General features: G+C 46.5%; 1 long non-coding RNA gene across 1 annotated transcript in view; it reads left to right on the top strand.

The window, feature by feature from the left end:
- LOC106508353 overlaps positions 207–18,030 on the top strand; it is a 64,998-nt gene continuing 47,174 nt past the window's right edge. Inside the window, exon 1 of the long non-coding RNA XR_002336014.1 lies at positions 207–464. This is a non-coding gene — a long non-coding RNA (uncharacterized LOC106508353). The remainder of the gene's footprint in view (positions 465–18,030) is intronic.

The raw sequence follows: 18,030 nt of genomic DNA, 5'->3' as shown, positions 1-18,030 counted from the left end.
TTTGAAGGCTGAGGAAAGGCGAGGTGCTGGGGGGGCTGTTGATGGATAAAGAGCTGAGGGAGCCCATGCTCACCACTGGTCAAGCATCATTGCGTTGCTGGAGAGTGCTGACACCTGCACAAGTCCCCAGAGGGACCCGGCGGCGTCTCTGCAGGAACAAGGAGCATGTTGGGAGGAGGTGCCTACTGTCAGGGGGGCAAGACCCACCTCCGCGGAGGAAACACCCTCTCCTCATTTCTTGACCCCAGGCCGTCTTAGGGCTTCCTATGTAAGGCTTCTGTCCTTCTCTCGCAGGAAAATAGAATTTGCCTTGTGACCTTGAAGTCTGTTTGGATCCGGGAAGGTGACTGGCGTCTGGAACACACTCCCTGGGCAGGAACTGTTTGCGCGCGGCCCGCATCCGGGATTTCAGGAAGACTCTTCATGACAGATGTCGGCTGACTGCCACGTGCGAGGCTATTCAGGTAGGAAAACATCATTCTCTCCGGGCTCATTTGCTTCAGGAGACGGAGTTGTTTGTGCAAGGACTCCGCAGATCCATCAGCTGGCGTCGCCTGCATTTGTGGGCAGAAGGAGCAGCCTAGGTGCTTTCCTGTTTCGGAGCCCATCTCCCGGGGCGGGGGGCCTGGACTCAGCGGCCTCCAAGTGTGTGATGCCTGCCCTATTATGACAGCTCTCTTCTTGGGTTGCCAAAAGGGTTGCCATCATCAGTGCTTCTGTGATACCTTGTATTGCTTCCTGTGTGAACCTTCTCTGAGATCTTAATGGCTGCTTTGTCCTTTTGATGCTTGCTCAGTTTTGTGGGTGGAGGGCCAGAGGGGCTGCTGCTCCCTCACCTTGCTGACTTTTATGCCAAGGGCACTCGGTTTGTATAGCGCTCCAGGCCTCCATCTTCCTCCTCACCCACTCTTCACCAGGAAAGAGGGGTGACCCACCTGCTTCATAAATTTGAGAGACATTCTTTGCGTCTTCTTGGGATCCGCTGCCCGTATGGAGCAGGCGTTCTGCTCTGCCCCCCACCCCCTCCCCTCATGCCTTGGGTTTTATAAGACAGGCTTCCTGTGTGTGTCCTTTGACAAAAGGGTTGTTGAGTAAACTTGAAATGAAGGACTTATCCCGTCAACTCCGTAGGATCTGCAGCTCACCTCTTAATGGAATACTTTCTAATGTGTATTTATCAGAATGCTTTTACTCCATGACTGATGGGCAGTATTATCAGGGAAAGAAAGGGCGGCTATGTAGTTCATGCAGAATTGGAAAGAACTCTGCAGGACTTCTCAGAGCCTTGAGCATACCACTGTGCATTTTGGATCTTGTGGGAAGGCTGGGGGACTGTGCTATGGGATGGTATTTAGCTCCTGGAGCTACTTAGTGGAGTTGCTCCCGTGGCTAAAGCTTGTGTTCCTCATTTCTGTCTTAAAATCTTTGATGTTTCTCAGAATCCACAGGGAAAGGCAACGATCCATAATCATATAGCTATCAAACTGGAATCTCACCACGGTGGGGACATGTCATCACTAGTCTAGTTATGAAGCATGCGGGAGGGAAGGAGGCCCATGGCCTTCACAGCACAGGCTCCTTTCTTGGGAAACCTCAGCAGTAGAGGGGCCAGGAGATGAGGCAGTGATCCTGTGATGAATTTGTAGTGAGGCCAGATGGCTGGACCAGACCACAGACAGATGCAGAAGAGGAGGGAAGACTTACCTCTGTCTTTCAGGTGCTATCAGCTGAAAATCTCTAATTCAGTGGTTCTCCAGGTGTGTGTCCTGGGCTGGAAGCATCAACACCACCTGGGAGGTTACTGGAAATGCAAATTCTTGGGCCCCACTTCAGATCTTGTGAATCAGACACTCCCACTCCAAGAGTGGAGCCAGCGGTCTCCACTTGTGGAGTCTAACAAGTCTCCGGGGGATTCTGATCCGTGCTCGAGTTTGAGAACCCCTTGCTTTATATAATACCCAAGTCTGCATCCTGATTCAGTAGGAGCCACTGCATCCGACATTTTTATAGGCAATGACTCTGGTCACTGCTGGTTTTAAGATGAATTATATGAATGAAGGGACCTCAGGAATGTGAAAAACCACATGGTAAAGAGGGAAGAGCTGAGGGCCTGACTCGGATGCTGAGGGTCTTTGGCAATTCATTGTGTTTTTCTCATCCATCAAATGGGGGGATTACCACTCGTCCTGCATGGCGAGTAAGTGAAAAATATAAGAACAGTTAATAAACAGTCAGTGAAGTGCTTCATATGTGTAGAGATTGATGCGGGGTCAATATTCTTTGAATCCAACTTTAGCAAAATACAATCTTGCCAAGTTTAAGATTAATAGTGTAACTCTGAAGTTGTGGATTCAGGCATTGCTTTTATACTGGGACGTCACCTTAATATAATCACTTGGGTTTTAGTGAGACTGTTAGGAGATCTTTCCATACATCATGACGTAGCTTTGCTTTGGCAAAGGGAAGATGTAAAATATCTTTATGAAATTATTCCTGATGTTATCTTGAGCGTCTCCTTTAGAGAATGAAAAGAAAAGGCAGTTACTACCTTTTGAGGCCATTTTCAAAACCAAGCCCCCCGTGAGGGGATTGAGGAAATCAGTACAGCTTTCCCCTGGGATGGTGCCTTCACCACGTCTGCATCTTCTGCCATTGCGTAGATGGCTCACGTCTATCGCTGACTCCCAGCTCATGGTCCCCAATCACCCAAGAAGGCATTTGTTGGGTAGAATTCAGTACAGGTGGTAGCACAGTTTTGGGTGGCCACTTGTTATTGGATGGTGGAAATGAGCAAAGTTGCCTTTAGGAGTAAGCTGTATCAGTGGCTGCTGGGTGGACTAACTATTGAAAGTACTATATGGACTCTAATAACTCTGTCCCACGTGGCACCACCCAGTCTCACTGTGCTGAACTCCACCATCAGCTCATTCCTCTAACCTATCGGTTAATCTTTGTCGCTCCTTATAGTTCACCATGAAAGGAGCACTGGCACTACCCACCTGCTAGAGGGGGTGAGATTTGGAGCTGGAGTAAGCTTAGAGTGAGAGGAAGGGTCCTGGCGAAGGGTGCAGGCTCCCGTTGAGATGAACTGGGACAAAAAACATGGGGAATATGTCCAGAAAGGCAAAGTGATGAGCTTTCGACTCCAGACACTTGTCCAAGTCAGGAAAGACTCTCTCTGGCTTTAGAACTGGTGTAATAATTGGCAGCAGGCAGTGTGGCAGTAAAGAAGTATCTGTTGGCCTTGCCTTGCTGAATATAAAGCTTCCCTAATCTTCAAGGCAGGGGACCTCTATTTGCAAGCAAGGGCTTTCAGAGTAACTCTAACTTTGCTGCCTGTGAAGCCACGGGGCCTCAGTGTCGCTGTGCTAGAGTCACATCTCTGGGCAAAGGGTGAGGAAGCTGGTGCCAGACAGGAGATGCCCACCCTTCTTGCCCAGGCAGGATTGCCCTCACCCAGCAAAGCCATCCCTAAGGCCAGTGTGGTTGGTTGATTTGTGAATGTTAATTCACGTTCAAGTCAGCGGTGCTCCATAATCCTTCGCATTTCATCGGATAACAGGCATTTCGTAGCTTCAGGGAATAAATGTCCCAGACAGCAGGGAACTGGCTTTGACTACAGCTGGGTGGAAGAAAGAGCTTTCTGGAGGTCTCGTCATGGCACAGCGGAAATGAATCTGACTAGGAACCATGAGGTTGCAGGTTCAATCCCTGGCCTCGCTCAGTAGGTTAAGGATCTGGCGTTGCCGTGAGCTGTGCTGTAGGTCACAGATATGGCTTGGATCTGGTGTTGCTGTGGCTGTGGCGTAGGTTTCCCTAGCCTGGGAACCTCCATATGCTGCCTGTGTGGCCCTAAAAAGACCAAAAAAAAAAAAAGAAAAAAAGAAAAGAAAGAGCTTTCCATTTTATGGGAAAGACCTTCGAGAGTCCGTCTCATCCTCATTCTTTCTGGATATGTGTCTTTTCCCAGCCAGGTTCACCACGTTACAAAGCCATTGACTGGGTATGGCCGCTTGTCCACATTTCATGATGGTAGCTGAAGAGCTGTCTCCCAGGGAGGTAAAAGGGGTCACCCAAGGTCACAGAGCGAAATATGTCAGTCTAGTCTTCTGGTCCCCATTCTAGTTTTTCTAGACATTGCATGGAAGTGTGGATACTAGAGCAGGACTCCCTTGGGGCAAAAAGGGTATCTTGTGAGAGTCCTGTGCACGTTTGGCTTTCCAGAGGGTTGGCCAGGGAGGGCTAAAAACCCAGTTTAAGGGTGCGCCTTAATCTGGAGGCAAATTAACAGCATGCTCCTAGTTCTGAGAACCACACCTTAGACAGCAAAGATTTTCTGCTTTGGGTAGGACCAAGGGTGCTCGTGGCAGGGGGAATTAACGTCGCGCTCCACCGTATCATCAGATGTCTTGTGTGTCTTCTTCTCTTCCAGGCCGCCGGCCTCGTCTCAGCATTATTCCCGATTCATACTCTTGAAGGGCGCAAATCCTTTCTTGGTCTTTCACATCCTTATCCCTGTGCCTCACCTTTAGCAGGTGTTTTTTTACTGAATGATGGTGAGAAGAGAGGGCTGGGACGCTTTGAGGAAGCATCCTACCCTGCCCCAGCCGTTTGCCATGCTGGAACCAGGGTCGAGGGCAAGGCTAGGCTCATCCCAGGCTATGAAGCAGGGACCTAACAAACCTTTGAAATTGCAATCCACAAGCAGAAGTGCATTTTACCTCTGTGTGTGTGTGTGTGTGGCAGTAATCTAAGGAAACAAGACCATTCCTGTTTGTGATGCACTGATATGTTCTAGTCCATTCTATTTCATCCAAACTGTTGCTAGCTGTGACCTGGTAAGTTGCTTTTATGTCCCTCCAGTGGGTCACCATCCTACAGTCTGAGCACCATTGCCACAGAGCACACATCTCCAGCTCCCTCTGAAGCAGCATGTGGGAGGGGGAGGCTGGGGTGGGGGGAGCCGGAACTTTCGACAGCCCAGGCGGGCTGCTTCGGGAGGGCTCTGGAGCCAGGAGCACATGGAAGGGACGGGACAGGGGCTCTCACGTTGGCCGATGTCCTCGTTCTGTGGATAAACAGAAGACACCCGCCTTCAGTGCCTGCAATCTGCTACCTTTCAAGAGCTTTCCAACTCAGCCTGAGAGAGGAAGGAAGGAGGGCTTGCTGAGAAAGAAGAAAGCAGCCTCCTTTGCCCAAAACGCCTCGAGCACTCAGCGCAGGCTGGATGTGGCCGCGGCTTCCTTTCACCATGAGGAGGCCTGTTAAGAGCAAGACGTCTTGCAGAAGGGCCGAGACAGAGGGGCAGAGGATTTGGTGGCACTCAGCCCTCAGGCTGCTCTCCTCCCTAACTGGTGCCTCCTCCCTCACCGCATGCTCCACAGAACGTGCCATCTGGGGGCCTTGATGCAGGAGATGGCTGGGACTTTGGGAGTCGGTTGAGCTGCTGCTAAGACAGACTGTGTCCCTGCGAGAATGTACACCGAGTCTGGGGGAAGCATCCAGCCCGCTTCCCTTTGAGCCTGGCTCTGCCTGTCACCATGGGGACTCTGAGGGGGGGAGTGGTTCTCTTCAAGGGGTGACTGTTGGGGGTGGGGTGGGATGCCACCTCGGTGACTGTGCTGCGGCAGGGGGAGGTCAAATGACTAAGCAAAATCAGCTGGTTAGTTGACCAACTCTAGTTCCACACCCAAAGTGAGCAAAGTGCCTCGTGGGTCAAATGCTCTGAAGAATCCTTTCAGCTTATGAGCTCCCTCCACTCCCCACTGCAATGGGCTGGCATTTGGTCAGGACGGGGTTGGAAAGCCATGTAAGCAAGGCTTACATTGGAAGGCAAGGCGTGGGCCCAGCTTCTAAGGAGCTTATAATCCAGTCAGAAAAAGGATATTAAAAACAGAAAGCTATCAATGTACAGTACATGAGAGATTGTAAGGAAAAGCTGAGTGGGGCAGAATGTGAGTGGCGCAGGAGTTCAGGAAAGGGGACATGTGGGCAGGTGCAGGGTGGGGTGGGGGTGGGCTGAGCTGGTCAGGCGGCTCTCAGGCTTTGGTGGAGGGGGGGGAGGGAGGCCCTCCAGGAGGTGGCCAGGGCAAGGCCTGCAGGTAGGGGGAAGTGAGAAGCCCAGGCTGATGGGCACTGCAGATACACGGTGTTGGAGGGTGATGCTGTTTTTGGAGATCCTTGATGCCAGGCTGATAGGTGTCGCAGGGGTATTTTAAATCCAGAGCCTTGATCTTTCGTGACTTATGTGGCAGGTGCAATAGATACACCCAGGGTATGAAGTGTGTCCCTGCAACTGAGACCAAAACTTCCAGACATTGATGCCGGTGGGAGTCCTTGACCCCAGGAAGGCAGATCTGTGAGTGGCAGCTGGGTGTAATGAACAGGTGTGGTTCTGGAAGCAGCCAGGCCTGTGTTCGTACCCTCGCTCTGCCAGCTTCGAGCCATGAGCTGCTGGTAACCTCTGTGGGCCTCAGAGTCCTTGTCAGTCATTAGGGAGGCCCACAGAGGTTACCAGCACAGTAGTCCATGTGGATCACCAATCAAATGGCCACGTGATGGTCTGGCATATGTTTAGACCCATTTTATGGTCCGAATGTTTTTATCTCTCAACCCCAAATTCCTATGTTATCGTAATGTGATGGTATTTGGATGTGGAGACTTGGGGTTGATTAGGTCCCGAGGGTGGAGCCCGCATGAATGGATTCATGCTTTTATGAAAGAGACCCCGCCGAGCTCCCGAGCTCCTTCCACCTTTTGAGGACACAGAGAGAAGTCAGCCGTCAGTGACCCAGAAGGCGCGCATAGAACCCGACCGTGCTGTCAGCTTGTTGTTGGACTTCCAGCCCCCAGAACTGTGAGACATAGGTTTCCGTGGTTTACAAGCCGCTGTCTGTGGCATGTTGTTTTAGCAGCTCAACAACCTGAGACAGCCCTTCATAGAGGTCGTGCTGACTCTGATGGTGAGATTGTGACGACTGCTTTCCTGCTTCTCTAGCCTGGCCCCTCCCTCCGCATGCGAAACGACAGGATGCTACCGAGTTCACCCTTTCCCAGAGGTACTGGGGGGGCGCGTCACGTGAGATCGCCACGTGGTGGCTGCCTGACACCATTCCCCTTCTTTGGCAGGAGGCTCACCACGTCTGATGGGAACAACAGCCATGGTCCTCCTGCCAGGTCCCACCCCTGGGCCCCACTAAAGTAACTTAAGTCTGCGTCAGTCAAAGGTGTGCCACTGACCGCAGAGGATTGGAAGGGACAGGGCAAAGCCTTGACCTGAATGTGGAGGTGGAAGGAGAAACATCAAGCTGGCCTCATTCTGTTTAATTTAAAAAAAATGAACTGCGTGCCTTTTCTGTGCTTAGAATTGCTCCATCACTGTTTGTGATTGAATTGGAAATACAGCCATTCAGCAATGGCTCAGGTAGTTAAATATTGGAGGCATGTTATGAGTGCATTAGGGAAACATCAGTATTATGCTTTAGATGATCCATGGAAAGAAGATTTTGTTTTTCGGGGGAGCATTGAGTAGGAAAACTCACGGGCTCTTGTGAGAGATGAAAGCATGTGTGTCCTGACTCCCTTGCTCCCAGGCATCGGGCGCTACCTGCTCTGTCCTCACTTCTAAGGGACTCGTTGAGTGGCTGGTGATGAGTGCTGAGCGCCTGGGTCACGGGAACAAAGACATTCCACCATCCTAAAGCTTGGGATGGAAGCAGAGAGATGCTCTCAAGAATGAGATCTCTTATTGCTCTAGTTCCATGTCTCCATCAAAGAGGTTTTGACAGAGGGGTCTTCTCAGAATGAAAAATGTGCGTGGGGCTGGAAATTAGGGAATTGCTATCTGCAGCCTTGTTTCTTTGGGGAATTGGTTCTTCCTTGTGATTTATTTTTCCACTTTGAAATATTTCATTCATTCATCCCACATTTCATTCATGGCATTTCATCAACATGCCACTATGAAAAACTGGGCCAACTTAATTTTTTTTTTTCTTTAGCACTAAAAAAGTTTCCCAGTTTAGTCGCATTGGGTTCTTTTCCCTTCTAAAAAGTGGTTTATTATTTGAAATGGATTTTAAAAACAGTGAACTAGAGGAGGCAGGGGGGAAGCGCTATAGCGATCCCAAGGTAACTTATATTTAGTTAGCAGCATGGATAATATTAAAACAATGTGGCTGATCACACCCACAGCTCCTTGGAGAACACTGAATGAGATCATGTGTGTAAAGTCACGTTGACAAGGATGCAGTGCTCAGAAAGGGATTTGGGGGAGCAAAGTGGGAAAAGCCCAGGCTCAGGGGTCAGACGCCTGGGTTCTACTTATTTTCTTGCCCTGTGGCCTTTAGCAAGTTACGCATCCCTGTTAGTTGGGAGTTAAGGGTATGGAAGAGTGTTTGGGGTGTGATGGACTCTGCTAATGGTATCCAGTATTATTATTCAAAGGCAAGACGTTACTATAATCATTATAATGATTTTTTTAATTATTATTTTCAGTCTCAGAATGAGTCATTTGGCCTTTCTGCAACATTATTAATGATATTTCGTTTGGGTTAATATCAAAATGAGGTTGTGTTCCGGGACTGCTGCTGTTAGTGGGAGGTAAGGCCAATGAGTGCAAAGCATCAAGACACAGTTCTTCAAGGTTCAACCTTGACAGGGGAGAACACCTAAAGTGGCTAAAATTTAATTTTTCTTTCATTGAAAACCTTGGGGTGAGTTTACTTTAGTGCATAAAAGTTCATGCCATTTACTTTACACCAGGTGCTGGGAATGCAGATAATAAACCTCAAGAGGAACCTGACCAGAGGAGACAGATGTGTAGCCACAGACTAATGTGGAAAGTGCAGTGAGAAGGATGCACATTTGGCTTCTGGGTAGAACAGAGCTGGGGCATACGACTCCACAGTAGGATTCTCTTAGCCACTCATAACAGAAAGCTTGACTAAAAATGGCTTAAACAATAAAGAGATGCCATCTCCTACATTAAAAGAAGTCCTAACAGAGGAAAGCCCAGAGTTGGTTAATTTAGTGATTGGACACAGACCCAGGATCTTTTTGTCTTCTCACTTTGCCATCCTCACTCAGTATATTGTCTAGAATTCCCCTCATGATCCCAAGGTGGCTGCAGTATCTCCAGACATCAATATTATCAACAGACGGACACCAAGAGAGAGATAAAGGCTTGTTTCTTCCTGATGTGTCACTTTTTAAGAGTGAAGAAGACTTTCTAAATAGTACCTAGTTCACTGTAGCAGACCTCCAGCAGTTCCTAACCAAGTCACTTGGCCACCTGTGAAAAGTCGCAGTAGAAAGGGGGGTAACACCAAAAAGGGCATTTAGATTTGTTAAAATTTATCAAGTCATGGGGGAAAAAGGTGACTTTAAATAAAATGGGGGCTTTGCCAGCACTAAAGAAAATAAAAGTTGGTCTTTAAACAGGCAGCCAAGGAGTTCCCTTTGTGGCTCAGCAGTTAACGAACCCGACTAGGATCCATGAGGATGTGGGTTCAGTCCCTGGCCTCGCTCAGTGGCTTAAGGATCCGGTGTTGCCATGAGCTGTGATGTACGTTATAGAGTCGGTTCAGATCTGGTGGTGCTGTGGCTGTGGCATAGGTCAGCAGCTGTAGCTCTGCTTTGACCTGTAGCCTGGGAACTTCCATATGCTGCAGGTATGCCCTAAAAAGCGAAAAAATAAAAAATAATAAATAAATAAACAGGCAGCCCAAAGAATCTTCAACAGCATCTAACTCAGCATTGGAATGAGAGAGTGGAAACCAGGAAGGCTTTCTGGAGGAGGTAATACCTGAGCTGAGACTGTAGCCTTCTTACTCAAAGTGTGGACTGTGGACCAGTGCATCAGCATCATCTAAGGAGTTGTAAGAGACACGGAATTTCAGGTCTGTCCCAGACCTCCTGAATTATAATTTGCCCTTTTACAAAATGTCCAGGTGACCTATCTACCTATAGATGTTTGAAAAGCATGGGTATAAAACATGAATAGGAGGGAGATGGATGCAAGTATTTGAAAATGGAACAGGGCTAGGAAGTGGAAGAGAGGACTGTATGAACAGAGGTAGCAGAGGAAGAGGTAATACAGTACATTGGGTTGACTGCAATGAGCCCAAGGATGTGGAGTTTTAGATCCAGATTCCAGCATTTTAAAATATTCAGAAAATTAAATCCATCTAATTTGACCAAAACAAGTATGTTCTTGAAGAATTTAGTAGACACTCACCGAATGCCTACTGTGTTGCAGGCCCTGTCCTGTTTTTGTATATAAGTTGTTCTATATATAAGTTGAGAGTGGTATATAGTTTCCTTTATGTGTGTCTACTTAACAACCTACTTTAAAAAAATTATTATAGTTGATTTGCAATGTCCTGTCAATTTCTGCTGTATAGCAGAGTATCCCAGTTATACATATATACACATTCTTTTTCCCACATTATCCTCCATCATGTTCCATCACAAGTGATGAGATATAGTTCCCTGGGCTATACAGCAAGATCTCATGCTTATCTACTCCAAATGCAATAGTTGCATCTGCTAATCCCAGACTCCCAGTCCATCCCACTCTCCCCTTCCCTCTCAGCAACTACAAGTTTGTTCTCCATGTCCATGAGTTTGTTTCTTTTCTGTACGAAGGTTCATTTGTGCCCTGTATTAGATTCCAGATATGAATGATAGCATATAGTATTTGTCTTTCTCCTTCTGACTTACTTCACTCAGTATGAGAGTCTCTGGTTCCATCCATGTTCCTGCAAATGGCACTATTTTGTTCTTTTTTATGGCTGAGTAGTACTCTGATGTGTATATATACCACATTTTCTTCATTCATTCATTTTGTGCCTGTGGCATGTAGAAGTTACTGGCCAGGGGTCAAACCCAAGCCTCGGCAGCGACAACAATGAATCCCTAACCACTAGGCACTAGGGAACTCTCTTAACAACCTACTTTAAAATTTAGAAGATTTAGACTGCCATCTTTTTACTGCATCTCCCAATTTTATGGGTGAGAAAGTTGGGCAGGGGTCTGCTGGACCGTTCTTCTGCTTCAGAGTGTGTCTGGTGGGGTCTTGCAATTATATACAGGTGGTTGAGCTGGTCTTCAGGGCCCTCGGTTGTTTGACTCACGTGCTTGGAGCCTTGTGGAGTGGCTAGAAGGCTGGGTTTGGCTGTGTTCCTCTTCCTCCTCTAGTCTCACTGCCTTTCCATGTGGCCTCTCCCATCAGCCAGAGCTGGTGAATACTACCAGTTCTCTGAGAGTTGAGGCCCAGAACTGGCAAATTTCACTTCTGCCTTATGCTATTAGCCAAAGCCATAATGGACCAGCCGAGAATCAACAGGCGGGGAAATAAGATCCCACCTTCGTGGGACGAATGTAAAAGAATTTGCAACTGTCTTTAATCCGCCAAACACCAATTCATTTATCCCCTCAATAACCAGGGGGTAGTGACAGGTCTTTAGTTTACAGTTAAGGAAATGGAGGTGCAATGTGGTGAAGTAACTTGCCCAGGGCCGGGGAGAGGGCCAAGATTGGAACCCAGTCAGTCTGGCTCCAGAAACCATATTTGCCCACTGTTGCTTTATTGTCTGTCCTGAGGAAGGCCACACTTACCAAAGAATCCAGAGAGAGTATGTTTCTATGGTTTCAAACCACAAGGAAGGTCAGAGCTCCTTTTCTCTGAAGAACCGTTTCATGGGCCTCCTGCTGGCTAGCTCGTTCTCCAAGACACACGTGTTGAAGAGTCCACTCACGCTTTTCACACCCTGGTTCAGGCCCCACATGTTTAAAGAGCTTTTGATCTCTTCTTTCTGCCTCCAGTAACCCTAGCCTGGGTGTGGAGGATCCAGCAGCCGATTAAATGCATTTCACATAATGAGAAGACAACACCCTGCCTTTCCTGCCCTCACTACTCTCTGGATTTGTTGACACATTATTTACTGTGTTTGCCTTGACTTGAGCTATTTAATTTTTTCAAAACAGATGCAGCTGATTGATTAATGGCCCTCCCACGAAAAGTCAGAAATGTCAGCAAGACTCTTAGAATCAGTGTCATTCTGGACGAGAACAATAGATAGGGCTGAGAAACAGGGACCTGTGCCAAGTATTCTTGAGGCTAGGAGGTCACGTGCCACTTTTCTCTGGAGAGAGAGAGATATGTAAGGGCAGGGGAAGCGGGAGTTTGGGGGGCTGGGAATCATTGGGCAGGTGCTAATAATAGGATGGATCACATGACACCTAAGTCACCTCGAAAGAGGCTTAGTTGGTGGAGGTGAATTAAAGTGCTTGGAATTAAGGACATGTCTTCCAGTATCCCCTGATGTGTAAAAATAGACTGAAGGATACATGTGTGAGGACGAGAGAATTGGGAGGCTCGGCCGACCTCCCTTCGGAGGGGTTTGGTGGCATTGTCTGGGGAAATGAGGAATGGGCTAGCTCCTCATGTGCAAGGTGCCGTCAGCTTGCAAACGTGGGGGCTCTTGGCTGAAACACATGTAAGAATTCCAAGACGGTGACAGCAGAGCGTCAAACAAGGCACGGGGCCCTTCTGAGTGTGGGGCCCTGGCGGCTGGTGCAGGTTTATGCCCATGAGCTTGGCCCTGGTTAGGAGAACCTGGTGCCCGACTTCTTTCCTGGAGTGGGGCATCCACGGGGATCCGACAGTGATCTGTGAGGCTGCCCCAGATGACATGGCAGGAAACAGCCTCTTTAGGAGGTCGGGTCCCTCCATGCTCTCCCCTCCTCCACCCTCCTCAATTACCCAGAGCTCCCTGCCCCGTTCACCTCCTCCACACCCACCCTCAGAAAACCTGTGGGCAGCAAAGGATCTAAAGAGGTTCCAGACACTGAGGTGTAAATGACTGAGGATATTTGGAAAGGCCCCCTACGTGTTTATAGTTTTACAGAACTTTAAACCTCAGGCCAAGCAATGATGGACTTTCAGGTATTATCTGCTTCGTGGGAAAATTATTATTATTATTTTTGTTAATGCTGGGAGGTTTGCCCAGAGCCCTTGTGATCACACTGTTGCAGGCATCCACTGATTTTGGCAGTCGTGGAGGCTCTGGCTGTCTGCTTTGGGGGGTGTTTATCCCCGAGGGTACAAGTTGCAGCCCCTTCATTTGCAAATAGAACTGGAAGGATCTTCGTCTCCCTGGTCTGTGGTCTGGACAGTAGGACCTGCTTGACACTACCCGCAGGAAATGTCGACAGCCCGAGTTCCACTGCAGTAGCCCGTGTCTCACTCTGTCCCTGCCCCCCTCGCCCCTACCCCTGGCCCCTCCATGCCCACTCAGCTCTCCCAGAGTGCCCTGCTCACAACTTGGCAGGCCTGAGCTGTGTTTCTTTCTTTGACACTCTTTCTATCAGAGACACCTCTGGTGTTGGCTGCACTTATGACTGAGGGCATTCACTGCCCCTAACCCCCAACGGGCACTTGATCTGGTGAGGGGCTTGCTGCTAGAAGGGTTGGGGCTGGGAAGTGCCCTCTGGACATCCCGTTCCAGGCTTTGTCTCTTTCTCTTGGGCCTGCTGTGGACTGCTTGTCCTCCCCCAAGCTCAATGTCACAGGGAACGCCTTCTACAACCACGAACCACCAGGGCCTCCCTTATCTCTCAGACTGACTTGGCTTCTGGGAAGTGGTTGTGGCTTACAAAGCCACGGCATGAGCCCAGGAGAAAACCATTTCAGTCACACAAGGCCAGACAGAAGCCGGGCCTCACAGAGGAGGTTAATAATAGAGCCCGTCCTAGAGGCAGGCCAGGAAAGCCTTTGGAATCCTCTGTCTTCAGATATGCCTCAGACCCATCCATTCAGAAGTACTTTTTTCTCCAGGCCTGTCTCTGTGGAAACCTAGCTCTAGAAAGAAGGCGATTGCCGTTCTGGTTTTGAAACCTCGGGGGCTATAAATGTTTTAGGATTTGAAGCCAAAACATATTGAGCAAATAAAAACCTCTGACTCTCCAGGAATCTTCCCTTGTCGTGTTCACACACATCAATCAGTCCGTCAGCGGCGTTGACGGAGGGTCTCTTCTGTGAAGAACCATGGACTGGGCACTGTGGGGCCATGTGCAGAACCGTGTATTAATAGTTTCATTCATCTCCCTATTTATCTAGCCATTTAATCCAGTTTAGTGAATTGAGTCAAATCAGAAATACCCACTGCGCCTTACTAGCCACACAACCCTGCCTTCGAGGGATGCCGGAAATATAAAGATAGTAATGCATAAAAAGTCACTCTCAAGAGCTGACCAGCTAATTGGGGTGGTGGCAAAGGCAAACACTGAAATAGATTAGACCAGGCAATGAGAGACGTTGACCGGCGGTGTTCCAGAGGTTCAGAAAAGAGACGGGTCACATTGAGTCGGAAGCCTTACCAAAGGCAGTTCTGTGTTAGGAACTCATTATTAGGCCTATTAGGTATTCACTAAGCATGTGTTGCAAGTTGCTAATAAGCCGGGCTTGGGTACTGGCCTTGGAGGAGTGGTAAGATTCATGGATGAAAGCAATGGCATGGCCAAGACATGGTAAGTGGCACTTACCCGTAGTGGCAAGTCTGGTGAGGTCTAAAGGGAAGGCAGGCTGTTCTGTTTATTCATCCATCTTCTTCCCTTCATCCATCGGAGATGTCACCCTTGGCAGTGAAGGGCACACCCAGAGGCGATGGGCCCTGAAGGAGCATTGGGTAGGCACTCGCAAGTATTTGCAAACTAAGAAGCAGCGTAGGGATTGGGGCCAACAGATGGAGGTGTGGGGTTTAATGACAGATGAAGTGGGAACCAGAGGTAGAACCCAGAACACAGGCCACTGGCCAGACGCTGGGCAAGCCAGTGAGGTGACTGCATCCAGACGCCACAGATGTGGTCACTGAGTCCCCATGACTCAATCTCCAGATGGGCATTTAGGCCTGGTGCTGATTATAGATTAAGCACTGGCTGTGTGCTCAACATCGTGCCAGGTGAGAAAAAGATCCAAGATCCAAAGATCCAAATGGTCTTTGTGCTTATCATCCTGTTGAGCAGACAAGGGTAAATAGAAACGAAATAAGTGGAGCATATACTTAAGAGAGCAGTTGTGAGAATACACGTGTAGAGTACGATGGGTTGTGGGAACGTGCAAAAGTCCCAACTCACTTCATAAAAGTTGAAAGGGTACCTGGTTGCTCTAGGCTGTCTCAGGAAGAGTGTTGGAGGAGGTTAAGGTTTTTAAATAATTTTTTTTTGTATTTTTTAACTGAAGTATAGAAGTAGAGTTGATTTACAATATAGTGTTAGTTTCAGGTGTATAGCAAAGTGATTTGGTTTTATGTATATATAAATATGTATATTATGTATATATATATTCTTTTTTTCAATTCTTTTCCACTATAATTTGTTACAAGATACTGAATATAGTTCCCTGTGCTGTACGGAGAATCCTTGTTGTATGTCTGTTCTATATATGATAGCAGGCACCTGTTAATCCTATACTCCCAATTTATCCTTTCCCCCCTTCTCCCTTGGTAGCCATACGTTTGTTTCTATGTCTGTTTCTGTTTTGTAAATAAGTTCATTTCCAAAATACACAAACAGCTCATACAACTCAATGACAGAAAAAACAAACAACTCAACTGAAAAATGGGCAGGAGATCTAAATAGACATTTCTCCAAAGAAGACATATAGATGGCCAACAGGCACATGAAAAGGTGTTACTTGTTAGAGAAATGGAAACCAAAACTTCAATGAGATATCATCTCACACCTGTCACAATGGCCACCATTAAAAAGTCTACAAATAACAAATGCTGGAAAACAGTATAGAGGTTCCTTAAACAACTAAAAATAGAGTAACCATATGATCCTGCAGTCCCACTCCTGGGCATATATCTGGAAAAGACAAAAGGTCTAATTTGAAAAGATATATGCACTCCATTGTTCATAGCAGCACTGCTTATAAGAGTCAAGGAATGGAAGCAACCTAAGTGTCCATTGACAGATGAATGGCTATAGAAGATGTGAATACAATGGAATATTACTCATAAAAGGAATGAAAGGAATGAAAGGAATGAAATAATGCCATTTGCAGCAGCACGGATGGACCCAGAGATTATCATATTAATTGAAGTAAGTTTGACAGAATATCGTGTGATATTCTGTCATAAAAGGAATGAAATAATGCCATTTGCAGCAGCACGGATGGACCTAGAGATTATCATATTAAGTGAAGTAAGTTTGACAGAATATCATGTGATATCTCTTGTATGTGGAATAGAATATAGTTCAATAAATATTTAGTATATATGCTAATCTCTAGGTCCATTTAAAGTTGTTGTAAAGTGTTAGCTATATTCCCTGTGTTGTACTATATCCTTTTATCTTTATTTATTTTATGTATAGTAGTTTGCACCTCATAATATTTAAGTGTTTTAAATTTCCCAGTGTTTGGAGACATTCTGTTAAATTCTGTTTATTGATTACTAGTATGATTGCATTATGATAGAAAATATACTTGGTATGATTGCAGTTATTTTAAATTTGTCAGTGTTTTATTTTATGACCTGGGTACAGCCTGTCTTGAGGAATAATCCATGTTCACTTGGAAAAAATGTGTATTCTGTTGCTTCTGGTTAATGATTAGATCTAGCTGGTGGGTGGTATTGGTCAGTTTTTGTTTCCTTGCTGATTTTCTGTCTACTAGTTCTATTACTGACAGAGGACTATTGAAGTCTGCAACTATAATTATATGTGTGTCTACTTACTCTTTGCATTTCTGTTAGTTTTCGCTTCTTGTATTTTGGAGCTCTTGTTGTTAGGTGTATACACATTGGGGGTGGCTGTGCTTTTTTTGGTAAATTGATACACTCTTAGTAATGTGTATTATTTCTTTTTACCTTTGGGAACTTTCTTTGCCCTGAAGCCTACTTTGCTATTAATACAGGTAGACCAACTCTCAAACAACCCCCAAAGACCTTCACCTTCTGATATTCACGTTCTTATGTAATTCCTTTCTCTTGAGTGGAAGTTGACTCTAGTTACTTCCTCCTGACCAATAGGAGACAGCAAAGGATGTCATATCCATGATTAGGTTACAAAAGATTGTGATTTTTGTCTTTGCTGGCAGATTTCTCGCTCTTTCTGGCTCTGATAAAGCAAGTTGCTATGTTGGAGAGACGTCCATTGCAAATAACTGAGTTGGTCTTGAGGCAGCTGTCACTAAGGAACTGAGGTCATCAGTTCAGCAACCATCAAAGATTTGTATTTGGACAACAGCTGTATTAGTCAGGACTCTCCAGAGAAACAGAATCAAAAGGATGTGTGTGTGTGTGTGTGTGTGTGTGTGCGCGCGCGCGTGTGTGTGTGCGCGCGTGTGTGTTTAGGGATTGGCTCCTGAAATATGAATCTGATTTGTTTGGTGTGGATTTCATAGGGTTTATTGTGTTTGGGGTACATTTAACTTCTTGAACCTTTAGGTTTTTGTCTTTTGCCAAACTTTAGAGGTATCCCAAACATTATTTCTTCAAACGCTTTTTCAGAACTTCCATCTTCCTTGTACCTTTCTAGAGCTCTGACCACATAAATATTAAAACTTTAGTTGGAGTCCCTCAGGTCAATAAGCCTCTGTTCATTTTTTTTCCCCCCCAATCATTTTTCATTCCATTGTTCACATTGGAATATTTCTGTTGATCTGTCTTCAAGTTCACAGACTCTTCTGTCATCTCCAGGCTGCTAATAAGTCCATTCAGTTTTTTCTTTTTTAGTTTATTATTTTTCAGTTTTAAAATTTCTATTTCATTCTTTCTATCGTCAATTTCTTTGCTAATTATTTTTTTAAAAAAACATTTGTTTCAAGAGTATTTGCATTAGTCATTTAAGCATTTTTATTTTTATAATTTTTTAAGTCTTGTCGATAATTCCACTGTGGGTGTCATCTCCTTGTAGACGTCTGTGGATGGCCGTTTCCCATGTGAGCTGAGAACTTCATGATTCCTTACATGTAATTTTGAGTTGTATTTTGAATATTAGGTTATGAATGAGATTCTGGATCTTGCT

The sequence above is a fragment of the Sus scrofa genome, chromosome 9, assembly GCF_000003025.6.
Source record: "Sus scrofa isolate TJ Tabasco breed Duroc chromosome 9, Sscrofa11.1, whole genome shotgun sequence".
NCBI lineage: Eukaryota > Metazoa > Chordata > Mammalia > Artiodactyla > Suidae > Sus > Sus scrofa.
The sequence above is the reverse complement of the archived record's forward strand: the minus strand, read 5'-3'. Positions and strand labels throughout refer to the sequence as shown.